The sequence below is a fragment of the Alexandromys fortis genome, unplaced genomic scaffold, assembly GCF_014885135.2.
Source record: "Alexandromys fortis isolate MF-2015 unplaced genomic scaffold, M_Fortis_MF-2015_v1.1 scaffold_55, whole genome shotgun sequence".
NCBI classification, from domain to species: domain Eukaryota; kingdom Metazoa; phylum Chordata; class Mammalia; order Rodentia; family Cricetidae; genus Alexandromys; species Alexandromys fortis.
In genome coordinates, this window is record NW_026067936.1 from 6,400,047 (window position 1) to 6,411,970 (window position 11,924).

The window sequence follows — 11,924 nt, forward strand, 5'->3', positions numbered from 1 at the left end:
GGGAAGCAGAGAAAAATGTAGAGCTCAATAAAAATCAGTAAAATTAAAAACATAAAAAAAAGTCTAAAGGGATGTCCAAAACCAAAGTCCTGCTAAAGAAAAAAAATCTTACAATGTAGTCAAAATGGGCCTGTCTGAAATCTTTTCCAGCCTCACACTTACTCATTAGCAGGAAAGTAGCACACGTGTGCGCACACACACACTCTTGACATGGATGAATGTAGTAAGAATACGTGAAGGATGTCAGCTAGGTCTGAGGGTTGTTCTCATACTACACACAGCAAGAGATTTGAGTGGCTTAAACTCGCCCTTACTCCTAGCTCCTCTGAGAACGGCAGTTCTACCACCACACACGTTAATTGCTATTGGCAAGGCAGGTGAAGAGAGCATCAGTCAGTAAAGCCATGTTTTGGAGCTCCCTGCAGGACGTTCTTGCACGCATTCACAAGTTTCTGTCCATCTCTTTGTTGCAGAGAACTCAACCAACCAATGGTGAAAACAAACTTTTTTCCCTAGATGAACAGGGTTAATGCCTTGCCGCTCAAGGACATTTACATTTTGTGACTGGCAACTTGGCGCACTAATAATTAGTAAATGCAGAGGAAAGATCTTTAAAAAAAAAACTAATAAAAAACTAGGCTCAGGGCCGGACTGATGGCTCATCAGTTAAGAGTACTGCCTACTCTTCCAAAGGTCCTGTGTTCAATTCCCAGAAACTGCATGGTGGCTCACAACCATCAGTAATGAGATCTGGTGCCTTCTTTTTTAGTCTGCAGACAGAACACCATATATATAATAAATAAATCCTAAAGGAAAAAGAAAACTAGGCTCAGATTTGCATCACCACAAAACATACTTTCTAATCTTGGAGCAGTAACAATTTTCTGTGGGGCTCATCGGGGTGCTTCCAACATTGAGTTAGCAAAGCTAAGTTCCTGGCAATGCACTGACTGGTGGTGGAACACAGTCCCTGCTCTTTAAAAGCTCAAGTGTGATGGAGCTTTGAGTGAAATGCCATCTAAGGTACACTTGACTTTAAAATGTTGTTTCACGGAGTTCCTTAAAAAAAAAAGTTATGACCAGTAAAAATGCGAGTCGAATGTTTTGCATTACACAGAATTAGAGATTAGATAATTTGGTAGGCCTGGTATAAGCGAGATGTCTTGTTATTAGCAAGCCAGGGTACTCCAGGCATAAATCCTTGAAGAGTAATTACATCATAAGTGATTTCTTACAGCTGTAAAATAGTCGTTGAAATTTTTAGAGCCAGATTTATACCACTCAGGTTTGAGGGCTTTACCTATCAAACAGTGAGATCATTTTTAAGCAGGGCTGGTTTCAACATTTTCCCTTTCTCTTTCCCCTCTTATAAGCAACAGCACGCTGGAAAGGAACCTTTTGTTTTTCTCATCTGCCAAACAAGTGTAATCACAATTAGAGTCCTGTAGAGACAGTTTGAGAATTTAATGAGATAGAACATGTGAAATGCTTTGTGTGATGTCCACCAACAGCAATCAATGAATATTCTATCACTTTTCTTAAATTGAGGAATATTTGCCTGAAGATACATATTGTTTTGAACAGGGTTCTTCAAGAAACAGATTCAGAGACTGTGCATACGCACCAGTTTTACCATAGGCTATCCTCTGGATTGGTATATACTTATTTTGGAAAGTAAAGGAGATATATTTGAACAGAGATGGAAACAGCACCAGCAACAAAGCCTGGCTCCAAACGTGGAATTATTCTTCACAGATGCATACCAACAATGAGTGGTACAAACCGTCCCCACACAAGGAGTATGACCATAGAAGATGTTGGAATCTTTGGTTTGTGTGTGGCAGGTTGGAGAGCTGAAGGAAACAGATCAAGTTCAGTAGGTAGAAACTGTGATCATTCCACGGTCATTGGTTTTGTGGACGGGTCAGAGGAATGCCTGATAAATCAGATATGGTCTCTTACAGCAGAGTGGTACTAGGTCCGTGCAATTTAATTGAATCTGACAGAAGTGAAAGCCCAAGAGAAACTCTATCTATCTGGGATCCTGAGCATCTCTCAATGAAATGTTCTGCTCCTCCTGGGGTCCTTTGATACATGTACACTTATTTAGGTGACACATTCATTCTCCATTGCAGAAGTCATGGCATTGTTCTAAAAGCCTAGAAGACTGGGTTATAATTCCCCGTTTCGGCATGGTCATCAACTCTACCCAGTACCTCTCCACCCCTTAGAGCATACAAGGTCGGATGGTTTATTTGTCTCTCATGGAGCATATAATGTCATATGATTCAAAGATCAGTGCTGTGAGACCAGAGCTGCCTCCTGTGAACCCAAGTCAAAGCTGCAAGCCTTTCACGTCACCCGGAATGTAATATGGAGTGAGTTTCCTCCAAACTCTTACAAGATCTGTCTGCTGTTTTAATTTCTGAATTGTGGGAAAGAAGAGATGCAGTCATTTGCCCCTTCATTTTGGATGGCTTGTATTGGTATGCCACAACAACTCAGCCCCTCCATTGATGCAATGCAGCCTTCACGATGATAAAGCAGCTTTTCTTTTTCAGTTTCCGGGATTCATGTGTCTAGCTAAATTATTTACATTCGAATGCTCATCTGCATGCAATAACATGAGTATAGTTACACCAGTGCCATGCTCCATGAACTATCCACATGGACCAGCTTCTTAGGAATACCATATTACAGAGAGTGAGACTGAGAGTGTTCATACCACTTTCCATCCACAGTGGGTGTGAACCGGGTTATAGATTTTTTTTAATAGGAGTGGATGGAATACATTTTCCAACGGCGGTATCCCATGTGTCTGAGACCTGTTAATTTGCTTTCATAAGCATACTACACCTGGCAGAGGTTGAGCAGACCATTGTCATTCCCTAGGATATGTTTCATTTCCATAGGGTACAAAATGAGAAATTGAATGGTCATCTAACATGGTTCTCACCCTTGTATCCTTCACAGTTTTAAAAATGTCACAAATTGTCATTTTATTTATTGTGGCTTTTTTAAAACTATGAATGCTGCAATATTACTCGTTTACATTTAAATATATTGGATTGTGGTATGTTTCATTGGTTCTCACTTGGCCTCTCTCACTACTCAGGCCTACAAACCATGGCCATAAGGTAGAACTTCCACCAGCTCCAAGGTGTATCAGTCCAACCATATATGCAGGCCTAGAGAACTGGCTGCTAGAGGCTCTCTGTGGACCACTCTGGTCCAGGATCCTGTTATCACATGGCCTCCATATACTGACATATGAGATCCAAGATGACACTTTGTGTTGCCTGCTATTAGTGTGGATTCTGATGACTGACCTATTTGCTTATTTTCTTTTCTCTAAGACTACCCAAGTAAATGGCATCAGACCCACTTACAAAGTCCTAGAAGAGCCATTCTGGTATATGACTGCTATAGAACAGCAGACCAGAAACCAGGGAGCTTCTCAACAAGTAGCCTCATGGCACATCACCCTCCTCCTCCTAGGTCTCCCTTCCCTCTGTCCCCGAATGGGACCAAGGCCATCAATGCCTTCTGCTGCCCCCTCCCTCACAGCAAGGACTGCCCCTTGTACAAGCCCCCTCACTCCCCTCCCACACTTAGCCTTGGAGTGGACTCAAGAAAGAGTTCTTACCCACTGTTATAAACATGGTTTCTCCTGGAATCATCTTGGGAACAGTATTGCTCACTTAGCATGCCAAGTTCTCTGTGTGTCTTACTAATTTTTGCTACATGTTTCCTCAGAAACTCTCTCACTTCTAGTTCCTTCAGAATGTCCAAAACCCTCTCCAAATTCCCAGCATCACACCAATCTAGTGACACATTCATGCTATCTCCAAAGGTTCCTGCCAGTTTCATTAATTCGGTGTTATGATTTTCTTTCCCACAAAAAAAAAACTGCTCCCTTAGCCAACCTCATATCCCATTTTGTGCCTTAAACAAGAACTTCAGATGTCATCCTTTAGCAGAAGAAGTGGGTCGCTCTGTGATCCATAATTATTCAAAGGGATCTGTAGACTTGAGTGTCAACTGTATCCATCCAGATGTCTTCATCCTATGCCTAATAAAGGCACTGATCTTGCAAGATAATGAAACTTCAGCCATTTCTGCAACTCAGTTACACTGATCATTCAATGCTGGGAAGGGTCTTCAGTATTTTCATTCCCTGGATAAAGGTACTCATTCAAAATCTGCAACAGAGCATGTCCTATGTTCAAAACAAGCCTTTAACTGGTGATAAATTACCCCCAAACCTCCCTATCCACTTTTGTATTCTTATGCAAATTGTCCCCAGAAAATCCAAAATCTTTATAATTACTGCCCTTTCAAAGTCCCCTAATATCTCAGGTACTGCTTTTACCAAGTCTTTGCACCAGTATAAGATTGTGGCTTATCACCAGTTATGGGTGCTTTTATTTTCATATATATATATATATATATATATATATATATATGTGTGTGTGTGTGTGTGTGTGTGTGTGTGTGTGTGTGTGTGTACATGACTATATGTGCACCATCATGTGAAGATCCATGAGAGGCCAAAGAGAATGTTGGATCCTCTGAATTATAGTTACAGAGATTGTAAGCTAGCTGATGTGGATGCTGGGAGCTAAATTAGGTCCTCTGCAAGAGCAGCAAGTGCAAGTGCTCTTAATTGCTGTGCTCTCTCTCCAACTCCAACCATTGACCATCTAAAAATGTCAGTCTCGTATTAGAAACCATCCATGCCTCTCAACAATGACTGGGCCTTACTGTAGCTTTGCCTCCTCATATAACTCTTGGTATTAATAGTTCAGTAGCAGACTCTGGGGTGCATCTAGCTGCAGAAAGTTTATTGAAACGTATCTTCAGGGCTTACACTAGTAGATTCCTCCTGTGAGCAGCTACAGACCCAGAACTTCTCAGCAGAGTTGCACAAACTTTAGACAGGGAACTAAAACTTTTATAGACCTGAATTGACCAGCCATTGGTTGTGGGCCACTCCTGGAAAGGGTTTTTGAATTTGACAGTTCTGTTTAGCTAAACCAGGAGGTCTCAACCCACTCCACAGGGGCCAGCTGTCAGATATTTACACTGTTATTCACAACAATAGCAAAATTGCAGTTAAGAAGTAACAATGAAAATAATTTTTATGGATGGGGTCGCCATCACATGAGGAACTGTATTAAAGAACTGCAGCATTGGGAAGGTTGAGAACCACTGCTCTAGAGGAAAGTCTTGGAAAGGAGCCCAGCTGAGACTTGCCCCTACCAAATTCTCTGCATCTGGGGAAAATCGCTGCTCCTGTTCTGAAGGTGGGAAATGGTACCATAGCATCTAGTACATTGAACCACATCCCTTGAAAGAGATCCACACATTGCACATCACAAGCTATTATTATGTTACTCCACATGGCAGACAACTGTAAATATGATTAAGGACCATGCAGGGGCAGTTGTTCTGGATTATCGGTCTGAGCCAAATTTCATCATGTGCATTCCTAAATGTTATCTTTCTTCATGTGCACTGTCATCAAGAAGAGGTCGGACTATAGAAGTCTGATCAGAGGGATGGAAGACAGCTACCCTGGAAAACAGTAAAAGAGGCCACAAGCCTAAGATGTGAGCACACTCGAAGAACTTGTTTTCCTACTTCAAAGATCTGGATTAAATGTAGTTCTCCTTTCTTCAAATTAAGAAAAAAAAGAAAGAAAGAAAGAAAGAAAGAAAGAAAGAAAGAAAGAAAGAAAGAAAGAAAGAAGGAAAGTTAGTTCCAGGTATACCCTCCATGTTTGGGTTTTAGTTCCAAATATAGCCAAGTTCACAACCAAGAAAAGCCATCGTGAGTTCGGAAACAGGATCATGTACATGACTCTCCTAATTACTCTTCATGGTGTCTGGAGAAACCTTTGTCCTTTTCCTGCATACCAACCCAATGGTCAGAAACTCACCATGTCATTCTCAAGATCCAAGCCAGAGAGATCCTTGATTTCGGTGGAATCACACTGTTGAGTTGATCTCTACACCTCAAACGGACTCTTCCAAGCTGCCATGCCCTGTGGTGCCTCCACTGGCATCTATGGGCCCTAGAACTCCATGACAGTGATAAGATGTGATACATGGGTGTCTCAAAGGCTGCTGAACATGTCAGCAAAACTATGACACCTGCTTTGGTTAGCAAGAAACTATTGTAGAAGAGAAGATCGAAAAACTGATGATTGAAATGGATGGTTCTGAAAATAAATCTAAATTTGGCACAGATGCCATCCTGGGTGGGTCCCTGACTGTCTGCAAAGGGTACTGCAGAAAAGGGGGTACCCCTTTACTGTCACATCACTGACTTGACTGAAGTCATCCTGCTGGTCCCAGCTTTCAATGTGATCAATGGTGGTTTGCATGCTGTCAACAAGTTGGCCATGCAGGAAGAGTTCATGTCCTCCCTGTGAGGATGTCCAGTTTCTGGGAAGCCATGGGCATTGAGGCAGAGGTTTAGCACAACCTAAAGAATGTCATGAAGGAAAAATACAGGAAGGATGCCATCAATATGGGTGATGAGAGTGGGTTTGCGCCTAACATCCTAGAGAACAAAGAAGCTCTGGGATTGCGGTGGAACACATTTGGGAAGGCTGGTTACTCTGATCAGATTCTCACTGGCATGGACCTGGCTGCCTCTGAGTTCTTCAGGTCTGGCAAGTAGGACCTGGACTTCAAGTCTCCTGATGACTCTAGCAGGTAGGTCCATCACACCCAACCAGCTGGCTAACCTATATAAGTCCTTCATCTAGGAGTGTCCACGGGTGTCCATTGAGGACCCCTTTGACCAGGATGACTGGGAAGCCTGGAAAAAGTTCACAGCTAGTTCAGGCAACTGGGTGGTTGGGGATGATCTCAGAGTAGCCAACTCCAAAAGGATTGATTGCCAAGGCTGTCAGTGAGAAGTCCTGCAGTTGCCTCCTACTTAAAGTGAACCAGATTAGCTCTGTGGCTCCATCTTTGCAGGTGTGTAAGCTGGCCCCATTCAACAGTTGGGGTGTCATGGTGTCCCATCACTCTGGGGAGACTGAGAATACTATCATCGCTGAACTGGAGGTGGAGCTATGCACTGGATAGATCAAAAGTGGTACCCCTTGTTGATCTGAGCACCTGGCCAAGTACAATCACATCATTAGAATCAAGGAAGAGCTGAGCAGCAAGGCCAAGCTTGTCAGCAGGTTTTTCAGGAACCCCCTGGGCAAGTAAAGTGTGGGTGGAGATCCCTGGAGCCAGCAGCTGCTTTTACACAGGTATGAATTAACAATTTATTCAGGTAGAGCAGGGTATCTCACTCTCTGCCCCACTGGCACCTGGGGACAGACTTGTCTGTTGTGACAACCTATTCTGCACATCACAGAATTGCTGTCTGCTTTCCATTGTGTTCCCAAGATATATCACCAGCATCCCTCCCTTTCTCCCCAACCACAGTGGTCAGCTTGACTGGACTGAAAGACGCCTCTGGGTCTGTCTGCGAGAGCTTCTCTAGAGAGGAATGACAGGTCAAACAATAGAAATGAAAGACCCACGCTGAATGTGGGCGGCACCATCCAGTGGATTGGGACCCTGGATGGAATACGAGTGGAAGATGAGGAGTCCAGGCAGTAAATGTTCCATTCTACTCTTCTAGAAAACCCCAATTAACAAAAATAATCAATAAAAATGTCTTCAGGTATTCGGAAATATCCCCCAGAGGAGACAGTTGGAACTATTTGAATATGTCCAGTATTGGAACAAAAACAGAATTGCAGATCATAGGACTAGTAAGAAGAGCCTTAGACACTATTCAGTACTGCAGTCTAACTTTGAAACATGGGATGCACATCTCAAGGAAGTAATGTTCCTTGTCCACATCCCACTACTTGGTGGCATGCTCCACGGTTATATATGAGTCTGCCATCTCCCTGGACTTCTGGAATAGAAACTGCTTCTAATTAGCGTACTGGGCTCCATTCACATATGCAGACAAATCAAATAAAGCACAGGAAGTTAACCCAGTTTTCTTCTCCTTTCAAGTATTTAAAGTTTCCTTCTTCAGAACTTTTGTGGCTAAATTGCTGCTAATGGTGGTTGTCAGGGAAGCGTTTCTGCTAATTAGCATTCAGGACGTGACAGAGATCTACAGAAGCAAAGAGGTGGTTCCCCTAACATCCACCTCCCTCCTTTCCTTGAAGTGAAAAGCCTGTTACTCATTGTGCTCTGAGGCACAGGGGGCTCAGCAGTCCCTCCTTTCCGGACAATAGGTCATTCCTAAAACTGCCTCTGAGAGTCCTTCATCAATAAGCCCATCAGTTGCCCGGGGTTGGTTTGTTTTGTTAATTTGCAGTTCTATTTTTCACTGCACAGAAAAGTAAGATCAATAGCAACCGTAGGGATTTCTAGGCAGCTCCGCGCTCGGCTCTTCCTTGCATCTGAAAGCATAACGATGTCAGCAGAATTAATTAAATTGCCATCACCGTGTCTCTCTCATCCATCACTCACTCATACACTCCCGTGTTAACACACACTGAAATCAGCAGACTACACAGTTACATCTGCACCCACCTACGCGTGAAGGAAAATATGCTAATTTTTTTCATTTGTGTCTCTGAGTTTCGATCACCTGAAAGCATATTTAAAGCGCACAGCAACCGTGAGACAACTCGGCTTTCGCGAAATGCCAAACATGGATCAACTTGAGGAATCTCTGTCAGCCCCCTGAAAACGTGGCTCTGTTAAATGACGAAAATCAATACCTAATCAAACTTTGATCTATAAAGTCAAGGGGAGTGGGATACTATATCCCAATTAATTTGTGTGGCATGGCCAAGCTGAAACCAGGAAAGGGTTGAAACCCCGAGGAAGGAACAGCACTACCCAATAAGAAGATAAAGTGGCGTTTGACCCAGAAAATCCATTCATTTGACGGGTCAGCGGGGCAGGAAGCCATGAGGCAGTACAGTAGTCATGGAAGAGTATAGTGACGAACAGCAGGTTAGTGCAGGTATGGTTAGCAGGGCAGGGAGGCATGGGGGGGTAGGTATGGCCCTCAGAGCAGGGGTGACTGGAGGTTGTGTAGGTATGGACTTTAGGGTAGGGAGGCATGGGTGAGTGTGCACGTGGCTAGCACCAGAGGCACACATTGAGAGCGCAAATTTGAAGTTTCTGGCATCCAGCTGAATCTTTATCAGAATTTCCTTGATCCTTACTCTGTTTTCATGACTAGAAAGGACACCCATAAACTGAGATTCTGCATGATTTATAATGAAGCTGGCAAACTCAGATTGCAGCCACCACCATCGCAATTCCTGACTTCCATGCGTGTCATCTTAAAGCTCCCTTACATAGTGATCCAGTCAGGAGTCCACCACTCCTCCTGGATATCAAAAACGTGCATAGTGGAGCCTGGGTGTTCCTTCCCCTGATAACACAAAATCAATCTTGGAGCTTCACCCCAAGTCCCACATCTCAGCCTGTGGCTCACAGGTTTATAGCCGCTGAATGGAATCCCACGTGACCTCATGGAATAGAACATGCCCCTTTTATGAGACCTAACTTCTGCCTTGAACTTCAGGCAGACAACACATATTCCCTTTGCAAAAAATAACTAATATAAGACTCCCAAACCATTATTTGCTTTCTGCGTCTGTGAGGCAAAGTAGTGTTAGTTAATATATGTTGGTCATTAGCAATATGGCTGTAATTACGGTAAATACCTCCCAATTTCTTGTCCTTTGACATCCAGAACAATTTCATAGCATAGGTATTACCATTATTTCTCATTTAAAATATGAGAAGCTTAGGCCATATTTGCCCAAGGGCAAGCAAATTATCTCTAGTCCCTCATTTCATTGGCCATCATCAGTAGGAGTAATGGAAACAGAGCTGGGTCTACCCACACGCAGGAAGCGCCAAAGAGCCACAGACATTAAACAGCCCACATTCCCCACAGTTTAGGAAACATAATCCAAACAGCTGTGGTGTTTCTTCTATGGCCAGGGAGCTAGGAAGCTGTGTATGGGTCCTCCTGTCTGCCTGCAATCACTTCCGGTGCCTAGTCTTTCTACCTTCCCATCCTATCAATCTGCAATCGATAGAGATCCATCCCTTCCTTCTCTTCCTGCTCCTATGTTCTCAACATTGATGCAGTAACCGCCTTCAATGATGGAGAGAATTTAGACTCGCCTGACGGGTGGGATAAAGGAAATAAAGACCGAATTTAGGACCTGAAAACTGCCCTCAATAAACAGGAAAAGATTTTTTTTTTCCTAAAGGCACACTAAAAAATAGACTGTCTTTACAAAACGCTGCTCTTCTTCACCCCCAGGAACTTCAGAGATTTCCAGGATACAAGTCTGACAACTCAAATTGGGGACAGTCTCATATAAGCCTAGCAACCCCGACAGGTCCCCAGATTCTCCTTCAGTGTGCGGACCCAGGATTAGTACGGGAAAGCCTTCTCCATGCTTTGCCCTTTGCTGTCTTTTGTGCTTGGGCAACTGAGCTTTCATCTTTAGCAAATTGAGGCGAGACCCACACGCTCCCTAGGCGGGAACAATAGCAGCCAGAGGACAAATGTCGAGGCTGCCTACCACGTGACGAGCCTCGCGTTTCACTTTTCTTCATTTTGGAAGAAAAACTATTTTTAAAAGCACCCAAGCTGCTGTCAGGGAGCCTGGCAGGATGATAGATAACGGGAGTCATCTTAATGGGGGTGCTCTCAGCAAACGCTTTCTTTTAAACAAGTAAAAGTGAGAAGTGAGAACTTTCGAGAGGTCCCTGAGCTTCCCTGGGGTGGCGGGGGGGGGGGCAGTCAATTCATTTCTTCAGCAATATGGGGCTGGTCTTGGTCCACATGAACCTCCCTTGTTGCTGGAAAGTCTCGCACATTAACATATCAGAACTCATCTGGTCCCTTCCCTCATCTTGTTGAGGGAATGCTTTCTGCAGCTTCCCCCAGGCCGCTCTTGGCTTTGGCTCCATTCTTAGCTGGACCCATTTCCCATCCTTTTTTTTTTCTGGTGGGCTCCAGGTGTTGCTGTCTCTTTGAACACATGTCTGGTAACCACAGAGTGGCCGGGCTTAAATAAGAACCAAGACTGCTCTCGTTTATCTCCTCGCAGACAGTGCAATTTGTCAAACTCAAAAATGCCCATCGGTGTAAAGGATTTAGGGAAAGCAGAGGATTGAGTGAGTAACAAGAGACTGAGGTGTCAGATGAGCCTTTGAAGCAAACTGCTTAGATCAATCAACTGCAAGACATGACCTGCGCCCTCCTCCACCCCGAGCAGAACAGCACAGACTCCTCTCTCGCGATTCCATAAAGGAGGCAGGCCTGTGCATCGCATTCAGAGAAAAGCAGACACAATGTCGTTCAACTTTTCAAAGGAAAGTTTCAATTTATGGCAAAACTGAATGCTCTTTGGTCTCAGACCATGACTCCAAAGACAAAATATTCCTGACTCTGCCCCGAACGTCCGACCTGGAGGCATTTGGATCTAAACTCCAAAGATGTGTAAATCAGTTTCATGTTACTTGTAACACAATATCTGAAATCATCAGTTAATAAGAGATAGGGTTTGTTTTGTTTCTCAGGTTCAGAACTTTATGTCCAGGACAGCTGACTCTTCTGCTGCTCAGAGCCTTGGGTAGCACAGACACATGTCATAAGAAGCACGAGGCAGAAGCCAGTGGACCTCGTGGTATCTGAAAGCAGAGACAGATAGGAGCATTGGCTTGGAGATCACCTTCAGGATACAATTTCATGCTCTACCTTCTCACTAAGCCCAATATCTTAAAAGTTGATGTCTTTCCCTATGACTCAGCAGGCTACAGAAGAAGCATTTAATAAATGGGTCTCTGGGAGACACTAAGCCAAACTACAGCAGTGAAGTCGCCATCAAGATACCAACAAACATTTTCCCA

At 43.8% G+C, this 11,924-nt stretch overlaps 1 pseudogene; it reads left to right on the forward strand.

Moving 5' to 3' along the window:
* Positions 1–5,953: 5,953 nt before the first annotated feature.
* Positions 5,954–7,229, forward strand: LOC126504491 (alpha-enolase-like; annotated as a pseudogene).
* The last annotated feature ends 4,695 nt before the right edge of the window (positions 7,230–11,924 follow it).